Below are 16,620 nucleotides of genomic sequence, written 5' to 3' on the forward strand. Positions count from 1 at the left end.
TATCTGAGAATTAAATAGGTCTTTATTTATAGATCAATAGCTGCTAAGTGGATGCGCTAAGGTCATATGTAACTAAGATGCTATAGACTTAGAATTTATGTATCTTTGTTTCACTTCCTGTCCTTGTTTGGTTGTGGTCTTGGAGTTAGGGTCATCTATTCGAAGGACTATTATATCTTAATCACATATGACTGGTATGCACTTTGCAACTAATTAAGTAACCGATAAAGATCATTTTAAAATATAATATATTAATTATGTCCCGACTAAATTAGTATATGTGAAACTTTTACAAACAGTCATATACTTGGAAACAAGGAAACTCAAATAAAATATTTTATACTTTCATTTTACCTCATAACCCAATGTATTGGGTCAATTAAAAGTATAAAATCGTATGTATCGTAAACATACCGGAAAACAACGTAATAATATACTTTATGTATAAAAGATTTCTCTTCCTATAAATATACTTTTACTAAAAGTACATTGGTTTACGACTTATGACAGAACCATGCCGCCAAGGAGAAGACCAAGGCCTTCCAGCAACACAGCAACACCTCCTCCGCCGCTGCCTCCACAGTTTGATCCTGCGATGTTCCAGGCTGCAGTAACAGCAGCCGTAGCGGCCGCAATATCGCAGATAGGGACAAACGGAGCTGGTGGTTCTGGATCGGGTGCTACAAACTCTAACCACGGAGACAGTACGTGGCGTGCAAGAGAGTGTTCCTACAAAGACTTCACCAATGGCAAACCCGACAACTTCAATGGGAGCGGGGGAGTCATCACTTTAATGCAATGGTTTGAAAAGACCGAAGTAGTCTTTCAGGTGTGCTCTTGCCCCGAAGCGAGCAAAGTTAAGTTCGCAGCCTTCACTTTCACCGGCCGGGCCCTTACTTGGTGGAACTGCCGGATTAATTCACTTACTCTCGAAGTGGCTAGCTCCATAACCTGGGCAGAACTAAAAATGTTGATGATGAAGGAGTACTGCCCGAGAGGTGAGATTCAAAAGCTGGAACAAGAAATTTGGAACCTCAGGATGACGGGCTCCGACCTTGAAACCTACACCACCCGATTCAATGAATTGGCTCTCCTCTGCCCAACAATGGTTACTCCGGAGGAGAAAAAGGTGGAGCGATACCTTTGGGGACTGTCTCCCCAAGTGCAAAGTAGTGTCCTGGCTTCAAGGCCAACTACTTTTGACAGTGCCAGGGAGCTGGCACAACAACTTGTTGACCACCGAGCCGGTCATAATACTACAACCACCACCAATGATCAATCAAAAGGGGGAAACAACAAAAGGAAGTTCTGGAACCAAAAGAAGAGCCAACCAGCACAGGACCCCGCTAAGAAGCAACAAACTGTTGATGTCCATGCTGCCACTAATGCTGCCACTACTGCACCACCGAAGCCATATGCTAGAACCCTACCCAAGTGCAACAAGTGCAACTTTCACCACAATGGTGCTTGTAGGGAGATGCACTGTAACAATTGCGATAGGAAGGGGCACACTGCTCGTTTCTGTAAAGCGCTGGCTCGACCAATCAACCAAGTCGCCAGTACGGCGGCAACCCGGACCTGCTACAACTGTGGAGACGCAGGTCACTTCAAAAGAAACTGCCCCAAAGCACAAGTCCCTAATGCTGGTGGAGTAGGAAGAGTCTTGGCAATAGGACATGGGGAAGCAGTCGAGGATCCCACGGTGGTTACCGGTACGTTTCTCCTCAATAACTCTTATGCATGCGTACTATTCGATAGTGGAGCGGAGAGGAGTTTCGTGAGCCGCCAATATAAACAATTACTTGAACAAAATCCCCAATCACTAAAGGATACTTATGTAGTAGAAATGGCAAATGGGAAAGTAGAACGCACTAGCGATGTATACTCAGAGTGTACTCTCACTCTAGACAACCATACATTTAAAATTAACCTGATGCCGGTCACCATAAAAAGCTTCGACGTAATCATCAGGATGGATTGGTTAGTTCCTCACCGTGCCGACATTCTATGTTACGAAAGGGCCGTTCGCCTCAATCTACCAAATGACGAAACCCTTCTCATCTATGGTGACAAACCTAGTGCGAATTTACAAATCATCTCATACATCAAAGCCCAAAAGTATCTCCGGAAGGAGTACCACGCCTTCTTGGCCCACGTAGTAGACAAGAAACAAGACGTGAAAGACATCAAAGACATCCCCGAAGTGTGTAACTTCCCGGATGTGTTCCTAGAAGATCTTCCTGGTGTACCACTCGCACGACAAGTCGATTTCAGAATTGACTTAATACCCGGAGCTACCCCCGTAGCCAGAGCTCCATACCACCTCGCACCAACAGAAATGCAAGAGTTGTCCAGTCAGTTGAACGAGCTTTTGAGCAAAGGGTTCATCAGACCAAGCTTCTCACCTTGGGGAGCACCAGTCCTTTTTGTAAAGAAGAAGGACGGATCCTTTCGCATGTGCATCGACTATCGGGAACTAAACAAACTCACCATCAAGAACCGATATCCTCTACCCCGAATCGACGACCTTTTCGACCAACTCCAAGGAGCAAATTTCTTCTCAAAGATCGACCTAAGGTCAGGTTACCATCAGCTACGAGTTCAAGAAGAAGATATTCCCAAAACTGCATTCAGAACTCGCTATGGGCACTACGAGTTTGTGGTGATGTCCTTCGGTTTAACAAACGCACATGCGGTATTCATGGACCTAATGAATAGAGTGTGTCGACCCTACCTAGACAAGTTTATAATCGTATTCATCGACGATATCTTAATCTACTCGCGAAGCGAAGAAGAGCATCGCCTACATCTACGCCAAGTGCTAGAGACACTAAGAGCGGAGAAGCTTTATGCTAAGTTCTCTAAGTGTGAATTCTGGATTAGAGAAGTGGATTTCCTTGGCCATGTGGTAAGTGAGAAAGGCATACATGTGGATCCCTCCAAGATCAAGGAAATCGAGAATTGGTCAGCACCCAAGACGCCAACCGAAATTCGACAATTCCTTGGGCTTGCTGGCTACTACCGAAGATTTATACAAAACTTCTCCAAGATTGCGAAACCACTCACCACCTTGACGCAGAAAGGTGTGATATTCAAGTGGGAAAATAAACAAGAAACTGCTTTCCAAACGTTAAAACAAGCCCTATGCAGCGCACCGATCTTGTCTCTCCCAGAGGGAACCGAAGACTTCGTAGTGTACTGTGATGCTTCGAATCAAGGCCTCGGATGTGTGCTCATGCAGAGAGGGAAGGTTATCGCGTATGCATCAAGACAGCTTAAGACGCACGAGGTTAATTATACTACCCACGACCTAGAATTAGGAGCAGTAGTATTCGCTTTGAAGATCTGGAGACACTACCTCTACGGCACGAAATGCACTATCTTCACTGATCACAAAAGTCTTCAGCATATCCTCAATCAGAAAGAGCTCAACATGCGACAGAGGAGATGGGTAGAGTTGCTGAATGACTACGAGTGCTAAATTCGTTATCATCCGGGCAAGGCCAATGTAGTGGCCGATGCTCTAAGCAGGAAGGAGTACTCGGGCCGCCGAGTAAAATCCTTAAGAATGACAATCCATTCCCACCTGACCATACAAATCAAGGAAGCTCAACTGGAAGCTTTGAAACCAGAAAAGGTGGCAGGAGAGACATTAAGGGGAATGGATAAAAACTTAGAAGTCAAGGATGATGGAGCACGTTATATCATGAACCGGATTTGGACACCGAAGTTCGGTGGACTCCGAGACGTCGTCATGAATGAAGCACACAAGACTCGATACTCCATCCATCCCGGGTCGGATAAGATGTATCTGGACCTCAAGAAATTATACTGGTGGCCGAACATGAAAGCTGAGATTGCTACCTATGTGAGCAAGTGTCTGACTTGCGCCAAGGTCAAAATCGAATACCAGAAACCATCCGGGCTATTACAACAGCCGGATGTACCTCAGTGGAAGTGGGAACGAATAACCATGGACTTCATAACCAAGCTGCCTAAGACATCGGGCGGGCTTGACACCATATGGGTAATCGTAGACAGATTGACCAAATCAGCACACTTCCTACCGATAAAAGAAACCGACAAGATGGAGAAGCTGACTAGAACGTACATCAATGAGATTGTACGACTCCATGGTGTGCCGATATCCATTATCTCCGATAGAGATAGTAGATTTACCTCACGGTTTTGGCAGTCTCTACAAAAATCATTGGGAACTAGGCTTGACATGAGTACGGCCTACCACCCACAAACCGACGGACAGAGCGAACGAACCATTCAAATGTTGGAAGACATGTTAAGAGCTTGTGTGATAGACTTCGGTAAAGCATGGGATACCCATCTACCGCTTATCGAATTCTCCTACAATAACAGCTATCATACTAGCATCAAAGTGGCTCCATTCGAAGCTCTTTACGGTCGCAAATGCAGATCACCCCTGTGTTGGGCTGAGGTGGAGGATACACAACTAACTAGAGGGCAAGTCTCTAATAGCACCCTCACTGGCCCTGAAATCATAAGGGAAACCACAGAAAAGATCGTTCAAATTCGAGAAAGACTGAAAGCGTCTCGCGATCGGCAAAAGAGTTACGCAGACAAACGACGCAAACCCTTGGAATTCCAGGTGGGTGATCGAGTACTACTAAAAGTTTCCCCTTGGAAAGGAATGATACGATTCGGCAAACGCGGGAAACTAAATCCAAGGTACATCGGGCCATTCGAAATCCTTGCTAGGATTGGGCCAGTAGCATACAAACTTCGATTACCTCAGGAACTCGACAAAGTACATCCCACATTTCACGTATCGAACCTAAAGAAGTGTTTGTCTGATGAGACACTCGTAATACCACTCGACGAAATCGAAGTTAACGAAAATCTCCACTTCGTGGAGGAACCAGTCGAAATCATGGATCGGGAAATCAAACGAACGAAACAAAGTCGTATTCCCATCGTGAAGGTCCGTTGGAACGCTAAACGAGGACCCGAATTCACCTGGGAACGCGAGGATCAGATGAAACAAAAGTATCCACATCTCTTCCCAAACTCTTGAAATCCCAGTCAAAATGAAAATTTCGGGACGAAATTCCTTCTAACGGGGGGATGATGTGACAACCGTCAAATTTCGGTCAAGTCAAAGTCAAGCAAAGTCAACAAGTCAAACCGGTCAACTCCAGTAACCCTTGTATGTTAGGGTTTACGTTATGTAATCACTGTACAATTCGCTATTTTAATGAGAAAACATCATTTGGAAAATTCATGTGTTTGATTTTCCTTAGCCTTAACAGTGCTAAACAACGAACCAAAGCGATAAAACACTATTGCACAATCATCGGGATTGTGTAGGACACTAAATCATGGCTTAACGGGGTTTACGGACCTTGCGTTTCAAAGCCAAACACTCAAAAAGGTCTCAAAAGAACTCTCTCTCAATCTCTTTCACTCAATCTCTCTCTATTAGAAATCTCTCCCAAATCTCTCTCAAAAGTTCCTTTAACTTTTTGTAATCATTCGGGTCATCACGACCCTTAACCGGGTCAAAAACCACTTGAAACGGGGTAAAAACGGGTAAAATAGCCTTAAGGACCCAAAACCGAAGCTTCAGGACCGAAGCCTCGCATCCGAAGTGCTCAGGACCGAAGCCTCGGACTGAAATGCTCAGGACCGAAGCCTCGGACCGAAGCCTCAGGACCGAAGCCTCAGGTCCGAACCTCGGCCCAGGACCGAGCAACTTCGCAAATTCATCTTTTTTTCCCGGTTTTTGACTACGACTTCGTTTTAACTCCGTTTTTCATTATTTTAACGTGGGATTTTCACCCAAAACTTTATTTTATAAACTAAGGCCCCAAAATATATAAATCTCCAGGGTTTTTATAAAATATATTAAAAGAATTAGTGGTTGAACTAATTATTGAGGGAATATTTGCTTTTCCTTAATTTATGGCAAAAGCAAACCACCACCACCTCACTCTATGATTAGCCACTCTTTCCCACTACCCCTTGTCTCCTTAGTGGACCTTTACACCCAATCTCCAGCTCTTCCCACGTTCTAAGAGCTGGAGGATTGATCCTCTCTCCTCATTCTCCATAAAGTTCTTTCATTCTACACTTAGCAACCAAGAACACTCTCCAAAATTCTCTCATCTTTTCTCTCAACTTCAAGAACTTCAAGGCTTTCTCCAGGGATTTCTTTCTTCAATCAGTAAGTATCTTCATCATTCACATAATTATTAAACTCCATTCTACTCAAATCATTGATATCTTACACAAGTTCCATCTTATTCGGTGTTAGATTCTCGAATCATCAAGACATCTTCTTAGTGTTCTTGGGTTGAACACTTCCTCTCTCTCACTTTCATCTACTGAAACCACATAAGGTGAGTTCATACCCCTACATTTACATGTTTTTCTTAAGTTTTAAGGGGGGAATACAAGTAAAATCATCAAGAACATAATTAAACTTTTTCTAACAGATTACATCAGAAAAGATGGACTTTAATCACGGACTGTTTTGGTCAACTTAAATATTTTAGTTTTCAAAACTGTTCCAGGTGCAAGTAGTTCAAACTCTTAGCTTTAAAATGGATACTTGCACATCTCCATATGATTTTTCTACAATTTATGGTGATTTTTACAAAACTGCCTGTCATTTCAGAGGCAAACCCGGACCAGTCTGTGATTATGAACATTTTCACCTCTGTTAGAGATCACTAAAAATCATGATAAAATTTACGAACAAACTAGACTCATATTCCAAACTCTCAAAATTTGCGGATTTGGATTTAGAGCTTTGATGATTTTTCTATAAATTTTCTAAGAACAGTAACAGAAACTGTATTCAACGAAAAGTTGCTGTTAATTTCATTTCACCTTGTAACATGTTGAGCAAGGTGTATATCTTTATGTGATTATATGTTATTGCAATATATGACATTTTATCTTAATATTTAGACACACATCAGTTTACAAATGGATTTGGACATATAAAATATAAAGAATAACAAGTGATTATAATCAAAGTACAACCGATACATTCAAACATTTAATAAACTATTTTGAATATAGTTTGCATACATTACTACGTACTACCCTTGGTTGATAAACTATAATAGGTATAGTTTATGATACATTACATAACACATACATTTAAAAAGGGTACATTTATACAAAGGATATTTTCATTAAGCAAAGTACGGGCATACGGTACCAAGTTTTCATAACACGTAATTCCGTTAATGACTTTGTGAGACATTTACTTCAAATTACCATTAAGTCCTGTATTGTAACCAGAGTCTCCTTGAGGGAGAGCGTGATACTTGTGTATAGATCTATATTGGGTTTGACAAACCCACACCTAAACTGCATGCAACAGTTAGACCGATAGGTCTGGGGTGACAAATGTCATAACATTTCCGACGCCTGAAGAACGTCGTTTTAGGCAACCTTGGTCATAGTATGGTTATAATAAACTCACATAAAGTATTAATAAACATTGGAATTTACGGGAACTTCATTAAAATTTAACGAGTTTATGTCGATTTAAACTTGCATTGTTTTACTATAAATATGATAAATTACTTGTACATTTCGGTCTTTGGGTTTTAAGACTACATTTACACATTAAGGAAAATATTGGATTTTCTAACACAAATACTACTTTTACAAACGAAAGGCTTTTAATAATACCAAACAAAAGCTTATGAACTCACCAACCTTTGTGTTGACACTTTTTCAAACAACTTGTATTCTCAGGAAATCATTAAACAGGTAATCAAGTGCTTTTGAGGATGGGACGCTAAGGCGTCTACTATTTCATATTTTGTCAACATATTGTAATTGATTCGTAAACATGTAATTCATACAATGATGTAACTTTTTCAATTATATATATGTTGGTTGTGTTTGCTTGAATTACTATTATAATTGTTGTTATGATACTATACATGAAGTCCTCCACCCCCGGACATTTCCGCCATCCTTGGTTTGGGGGTGTGACACACATCAAGATGGTGCACCCACCATCCATTAGTTCCTGCTAAAGCTAGAATGAGGCGTATCGTTTTAATTCTGGCTACTGGAGCAAAAACCTCATCATAGTCGATTCCGTGTTTTTAGATGTACCCCTTTGCCACAATTCTCGCTTTGTGTTATATGATCTTCCCAATTGGGTCTCGCTTCAACTTGTACACCCATTTTAAACCTATGGGTTTTCGATTCTTTGGAAGATCGACTAACTTCCAGGTGTTGTTTTTTTCAATTGATGCCAATTCGGCATACATGGCAGCTACCCATTCGCTTCTTTTCTTCGCTTTTGAGTATGATGTTGCTTCTCCATCATTACGAATCATCAGGAGTTCTTCTGGGGGAAAATTAATTTCATCAGTATTCTCATATAACTCTGTGAGCAGCCGGTATCGCTTCGGGGCACCACCGCCTGTGGAGCTTGAGGCGGTGCTGGGAGATGCTATCGGGCTTGGAGTATTTGGTGTACCAGGTGAATTAGGCGTACCCGATGTATCAATAGGTGAGTTATGTGGGCTTGACTCAGAGTTGACTTCAAAATTAATGGATTGAGAGTCTTCGGCCCACTCATCATTACTTGGAGACCCAATTTCTTGTTGTGGGGTATCCGAATCCAACTCGACTTCAACATCATAAACCTCGTCTAGGTTAAAACCTTCAACAGTGAAACTTATACCTGGTACCTTTTTAATTTTCGTACACTTCTCCCACTCCCAACCTTGTTGTTCATCAAAGACTACATCTCTACTCAAGTAGATCTTCCCGGTATCTGGGTCCAGTAACCTGTACGCCTTCGTTCCCTTTTCAATTCCCAGATTAACCAATCGTACACTCCTCTCATCTAATTTCTTCAGATGATTCTTCGCAGTTCTCATATGGGCGATACAACCGAACACCCTAAAGTGTTCAACATTCGGCTTTCTTTTGGTCCACATCTCGTAGGGAGTTGAGTCCTTTAAAGCTTTCGTGTGTGCTCTATTTAGGACATAGACTGAATGAGTTACATCTTCACCCCATAAACTATCTGGCATCCTCATAGTCTTCAAGTTACATCTGACCATCTCTAATATCGTTCGATTCCTTCTCTCCACAACCCCGTTTTGTTGTGGGGAGAATGGAGATGTATATTGTCTCTTCAACCCTGTTTCATTGCAATATGTGATGAATTTGTTTGACAAAAATTCACCACATCGGATTGTTCTGAACATCTTCAAGTTCTCCCCAGTCTCTACTTCTACCTTCCTCCTGAAGTTCTTAAAAACTTCAAAGGCCTCATCTTTTGACTTTAACAAATAAACCCACATTACTCTGCTAAAGTCATGAACAAGTAGCATGAAGTAACGATTACCTGAGGGTGTAGGAGGTGAAACAGGGCCACAAAGATCACCATGAACTAGCTCTAGTCTTTTCTTTGCTGTATAATTAGAGTGTGAGGGGAATGGTTTTCTTACTTGCTTTCCCACTAGGCACCCTTCACAGGGTTGTGCAGGAATATTAACCTTTGGCATCCCTTCTATCATCTTTTTCTCCTGCATATGCTTTATAGAGTTGAAGTTAACATGACCCATTCTCTTGTGCCACAGCCACGATGGATCATTTAATGTAACATCCCAAAATTCAAGCCCAAAAATTTCATTTTTAATTAACTGACTCATAAAAGCATTCATTAGAAAATACTGTGAAAACACGTCATTTCATAAAACAATGTATCATGTCTGAAACCAAAGTCATAAACTAATAACATATCAGAGTACAGTCCCAGAAGACTCCATGCGGAAAATCAGATGTGTGTGTGATGCGATGCTACGCCGCCGGCTCCTTCCCCTTTGACGAAGAGGTACCTGAAACCAAAAACCGAAACTGTAAGCACAAAGCTTAGTGAGTTCCCCCATCATACCACATACCATATAATATAATCGGTATCTTTCAACCGGTAATCTTTGTCGGTATCTTTCAACCGGTAAGCATCATCGGTATCTTTCAACCTGCAATCATCATCGATATCTTTCAACCGGTAATCATCCTCGATATCTTTCAACCGGTAATCATCATCGGTATCTTTCAACCGGTAATCATCATCGGTATCTTTCAACTGGTAATCATCATCGGTATCTTTCAACCGGTACTGGGGACTATTCCACCCCCTACCACTAGCATACAATAACAAGATATAAGCATACAGTCAGGCATATCTGGGTACCGACCTACCCTTTGGTCCTAAGGACCACTGTCAGGGAACTATCCCTATCATACACGTAACATATCATACATATATAACTCATATCCAAAACACGTAACCAGACCAGGATAATTATCACAAAGACAATCATCTTCTAAGTACTCCTCTTTAGTGGGCCGGCATTGTGGCCTTAGACCCACCCCTACTGGAAGGTAACTCACCTCGTACAAGAAGCTGCTGATAATCTGTGCGGGAAACCTCCGTCCGCTGCTGCTCCGGAAATCCTCCGGCTACAATCCCCACAAACACTCAGTTAGAAACTGATATCTATTCTTAGGGTAAAATGACCATTTTACCCCCAACCAAGTCCAAGTCAAAGTCAACCTCCAGTTGACCCGACTCGCCGAGTTGGGCCGTCAACTCGCCGAGTCCCTCACCCTTTACTCGTCCTCATCCATGACCCCACTCGTCGAGTTGGGCCGTCAACTCGACGAGTTCTTCTCTCATATGAACATCACATGAAAACTCATCCGACTCGCCGAGTTGATGAACAACTCGTCGAGTTCACCTTCATCTGATGAACAAGTTCTGTCCTCGACTCGCCGAGTTGATGAACAACTCGTCGAGTTCATCTTCATCCTTAAGAAGATTGCCTTGGACTCGCCGAGTCTGTTCTAGCACTCGCCGAGTCCCATGAACTCCAGGACCATAGCTTAGTCCAGAACGTTGGGTCACTCCCCGGGACTCCCCAAAACCTTCCCACACTCAACTGGGTCCTTTTGACCCTCAACTGATATGGGACAGAACCCCAGGACTCGCCGAGTCCAAGAATGGACTCGTCGAGTTGGTCTCATCCTCTCACTAAATCTTCGATTTCTGATGTACAACCCTTGATCAAAAGATAGATCTATGCTTCTACAATCAATCTAGCACGTAAAGTTACAACCTTTACGTGCTTGCATGGGACTTTGAGCTCAAAAGGTCCTAAAACAAGCTCTTACAATGCATGGGGCCTTCTTTAAGTGCAAAAGCCACTCCTTTCTGCCTTGTAACCCCTCTAAGGACCTAGATCCGAAACATCAACCCCAAACCATGCTTGCAATCATGGTTAGTGACCAAAATGGCTTAGAAAAGCCCTAGAACTCCACAAAATGGGATCTATCAAAAGAACAAACAAGGAATAGACTTTATACCTTCTGTAGACTGCAAATGATGCTCAAAATCGGATCCTTCTATCCTCCTCTTGATCCTTCAAGCTTTTCCTTCCTTCCTTGGGTCACAAAAGCACCAAAATCACTCCAAATGCCTTAGATTGCTTCAATAACGGCTAGGGTTTCAATGAGAGGTGTTTGGGAGCATAAAGGGGCGATGGAGGCTGCATAAGGTCGTTTAAATAGGGTGCAAACCCTCGGGTTAGGGTTTTTTTTGCCCAGACAGCGTCTACTCGTCGAGTCCAGGACCCGACTCGCCGAGTACATCACTTAAATCTCGCGTCCCGTCCCGCTTCTACTCGGCGAGTTGGTCCTTCAACTCGCCGAGTCCAAGGCCAAAAATGCAAAATACTTAGAAAGAAATATGTACCAAGAACCAGGTGCTACATTTAATTTTGCAATTAAGCATACTCCTTTGACCTCTTCTAACTCTATTTTATAGAGTCTATTTGAGGACCTTCTAACCTTCATCAGTAGTCTCCCAGTAACATCATGGACCCACAAAAATGGATCCTTGATTCTTATTTCATCTCCACCTTCTGCCAATTGTCCTAAACTTATTATATTACTACATAAGTCTGGAATGTAATATACTTCATTAAGTTTTTGTTGGCTTCCATCCTTGCACTGAAAGACAATTGAGCCCTTTACTTCAATTCGAACTTTTGCATCATTCCCAAACTTCACATATCCTTGAATTGACTCATTCAGATTTCTAAACTTGCACTTATCTCCAGTCATGTGATTACGAGCCCCTGTGTCAAGATACCATATACTTGACTGGTTGAAGGTGTCACCTTGTGATCTTAACTGTGGGGTCATATTTTCTTCATTGAGAAACACTTCACCATGTTCGAAGGTTGATAGAAGCAAAGCGGGTTCATGGTCTTGTATCAGATTGCTTTCTTGATTTCTTTCTCTTCTGGGATTCTTACATTCAGCTGCATAGCGTCCAAACTCCTGGCAGTTGTAACATTGGATTCCACTCTTATCTTTGCTACCAGATGCTTGGTGATTGCCTTCCTTTTGATGATATGAACCCCCTCTACCACGACCTCCACGGCCACCAGACCTACCTCTGCCCCTGCCACGTGAGTTTCCAATATTGCCCCTATTTGACTTCTGCTTGGTTTCCCCCCTGTTTTCTTCTTGTTCCTTTCTGACCATTCCTTATGAATCAAGAGAAGTTTTTTCTCGTCACTCTCTCCATGACCTTTCATCCTCTCTTCATGGGCTTTCAGTCTTCCAATCACCTCCTCGACTGTCATTGTCTCTAAATCACCAAATTGCTCCAATATAGAGGCAATTTGAAGGAACTTGGATGAAACAGCCCTAAGCAGTTTCTTCACTACATAGGACTCTTCCATCGTGTCTCCAAGAGTGCGCAGGGTACTCACTGTGTTGATTACCTTCACAGTAAACTCATCAACACCTTCCGCTTCCTTCATGCTTAATGTCTCAAATTCAGCTTTCAATGTCTGAATTCTTGCAGCCTTTACCCTATCTGCCCCTACAAACATCAATTTTAAGGCTTCCCAAGCTTGTTTTGTTGTTTTCTTCTCAGCCAAGGATAGTAGAAGGTCTTCAGGAATCCCTTGATAGATGGCTGCAAGTGCCATCTTGTCCTTCTTTACTTCCACCACAGTATTGGCTGTTCTGGGCTCCACCGCATCCCACACTCCCTGGGCTTGCATGAAGACCCTCATCTTGATAGCCCAAGCAGAGTAGTTACTTCTTGACAACATCGGATAATGGAGAGTAACCAAGACTTCTTTCTCACTATTTCCATTGTACCCTGACATCTCTATCACTTGAGGCTGATACTTTGGCATACACCAGGAATGCTCTGATACCAAATGTAGGTTTCAAACCTGTTTACACAAGCTTTACATGGGCAGGAGACAAAATTAAGTACAGAGCAGGGACAAAATTAACACAGTAGGATAAAGCTGAAGTGTATACTTTTATTCACTAAAATAGAATGAAAACAAACTGGGATACAATCCAACGTACACTTCCTATGCTTTTAAACTAAAACTCTGCTAAAAAACAGGAAACAGACTTGACTATATGCTAAAGACTAGGGACCACTCACTGGTTACTTTGATTTATTCAAATGCTTAAAGAAAACGTGCATAAAATAAAATAGTTCTGAATTATACTTAACACTGTGGACCATTTGTGATAAATATGGTGTAGTGTCAGATGTGTACATGGCTCGTAAGTTGTCAAAACTTTGTACGAGATTCGCTTTTGTTCGGTTTATTAAAGTAGTGGATGAAAGGGCTCTTGAATCTAAATTACGTGAAATCTGGATTGGAAAATTTCACTTATTTGTTTCTTTTGCTCGGTTTTGGAGGGATAATGTTAACACTTCCAAACCACAGGTGCATTGGTGGATGGTGGAGGATTTAGTTCATATATATGTGAATGTTGTTAAGTCTGGAATTGTCCCTGATTAGTCAAAGAATTTGAAGTTCATTGTTTTACAGGGATCAGACATTACGAACCCTCAATCTTTAAGACCCTCGATATTTGGCAAAGTCTGTAATGTTAAATTTATCCTAAAACTGGTGGTATTACTTAGGGAAGAATGCTTTCGTGGCGTTCAAAATCAATATGTGGGTGGTGATTGGGTTTATGTGTCTTTTGATTTGTAAAAAGATTGTTCTAGATTTAAAAAATCTAAACACGTTCATGCATATTTCTCAACGTTTAGACCTGTGGTTAATGGATTTCTAGTTAAATAAAGACTCGATTGGATTGAGGTTCCAGGACTCCCTTATTGTGGCTGGAATGATGGTGATGTTTCAAAGGTGGCAAACATGTGGGGGAGGTGTGTTTCTTAGAGGAAGATAGTGAAGCACGATTGGCTGTTAGAAATCCTTCTGCTGTCCACAAATCTCCAATTCTAGAAGGTGAACAGCAGCTCTCAGTAGCACAGATGGACCCCACTCTGGTTACCAATGTTTAGGAGCAGCCGCCGGTGGTTCATTCAGGGCCGGCTCAACATCCTGCTGATCCTGTAGAAGCCCAACTCAGCAGCAAAATCGTGTTCCTATCTCGACGGTTCGGCCTAACGAGGAGGGCGACTCTCCATCCCAACCTCCTGGTTTTAGGAGATCTTTTCCGGGTGTTGAATGTAATTCAAATAATTCTCTGAATGTTGCTTTTAGAGCTAGATCTTCAAGCTCTATTAAATCTTCTAATTTACTAAAGAAACGGGTTCCGGTTGCGGTTGATGATATTTCTGATGTTTTGTCTCAATATTTCGAAATGGGTACTCTTCTTGGATATGATAAGGAGAAAGTTTGTCAAATTTTGTCTAGCATTGGTATTATATAGGTTGATCAGTGAATTGTGTTTCTTTAAATATTTGTAGCACTCGTTATTTTTTGTTAAAAATAGTGTCGTTTGTAATAATAATGTGGTCATTGTTGGTGGAGTTTGGGTTCCTTTTGATATTCATTGCTACATGGTGAATGTCTATGCTCCTTAGGATTTGGAAGGGAAACAACTTTTATGGGATTATTTGAAATCTTTTGTTCAAAGACATGGTGGTCATTACATCATATTTGGTGATTTTAATGTTGTTAGAGATGTGTCGGAAAGATTTAGTTCCAATTTCTGTTAGATCCATGTTGATGCTTTCAATGATTTCATCGATTATTTGGGGTTATGTGACAACCCGAAATTTCTATCTTGTAAAGCCATTCGATTCAATCAAAAGTCAGACTTGTTTCTGCTATCTTTTAGCTTTTTTAAGGGTCTGTTTGAGTGTTCTAAACCTAGTACATTCAAGCATTATGTGTTAGGAAGTATCTACTAGAGTTTATGTGTTGCATTCAAGCTGGAAAACTCCATCACATGGAGTTTACAGCCGTAAACTAGAGTGTACGGCCGTAAACTCATGTCTAGCCCTGAACTCCACCCCTAAGTATGATTTTCCTTCACTTTTCTTCACTTCTCACACTTCCAAGTCAAGAACACTCATTTCTCTCTCAAGTATCATCAAGAACACTTCTATTTCTCGTCAAATTTGTAAGTGATTCTTCCATTTATAAGTTGATATCCTTCTTAATCTAATAAAACCCTATGATTTCATCCGTGAATTCATCTCTTTTGGGTTAGATCTTCAAATCACCAAGAACACCAAGTGTAACGCCCCGATTCTCAGGTATTGTTTAAATAAGATTTATTGGGTTAAGCTCTACTCGACGAGTTGGTTGACCTACTCGTCGAGTAGCAGCGGGGTGGGATCACGTGTCAAGTGACCTACTCGACGAGTCCATATTGGGACTCGGCGAGTAGGAGCTGGCAGATGAAACCCTAATTCCCGGGGTTTGCACCTCTATTTAAAGGAACCTCAGCCTCCTTTGGCCTCTTTGCAGTCTTTGAGAGCCCCTTAAAACCCTAATACGTGTGTGTGTGCCCATTGTGTGTTTGAAGCTTGAAGAGAGGATCCTTGGAGGGAGAAGGCTTAGAGGAGAAGGAGATTGGAGCAAGTAGAGTGTGGGAATCAACTCTTATCTCAGTTATCATCTTCTGGAGGTAACCAAATCGCCTTTTTCCTTGTGAATCTCTTCTATTGGTTGAGTTTTAGGGTTTTTGGTGAGATATTAAGTTGGAAAGATGAGCTATGGGCTAGATCTGAGGTTGTAACTTCAGATCTGGACCCTCCTTGGATTCTATAAGCATAAAGTTTCAGTTTTGGTCATGATTAAGGTCCCTCTTAAGCATGAAGTTCCATTAAGAACTTAAAATAGGCATTTAGAGCCTTTATAGCCATGCATGCACGTAAAGTTTGCAACTTTACATGATAAGCATGCCCTAGAAGCTTGGATCTGTGATTTGGAGCCGCTGCATGGCTCAAAACAAGTCTGTATGGAAAAAGGACTGAATGGACTCGGCGAGTCGCAAGGTTGACTCGGCGAGTCACATGAAAATGGCCGTGGACTCGACGAGTTGGATGAACAACTCGGCGAGTACGATAAAGATTACCATAAGACTCGGCGAGTTGAAGAACAACTAGGCGAGTCGGATGAGTTTTTCCTAGGATATGTATGCGTGTGTATCCGTCGAGTTGCAAGGAGGGAACTCGACGGGTGGCCTTAAAGTTTGAATGAGAATCGAAGCAACTCGATGAGTCACCCCGATGACTCGGCGAGTTGGATTGTGCTTCAAGGAACTCGGCGAGTAGCCGAGGGTACT

This window comes from Lactuca virosa, chromosome 8 (assembly GCF_052849685.1).
Source record: "Lactuca virosa cultivar CGN04683 chromosome 8, Lactuca_virosa_CGN04683_v6, whole genome shotgun sequence".
NCBI classification, from domain to species: Eukaryota; Viridiplantae; Streptophyta; class Magnoliopsida; order Asterales; family Asteraceae; genus Lactuca; species Lactuca virosa.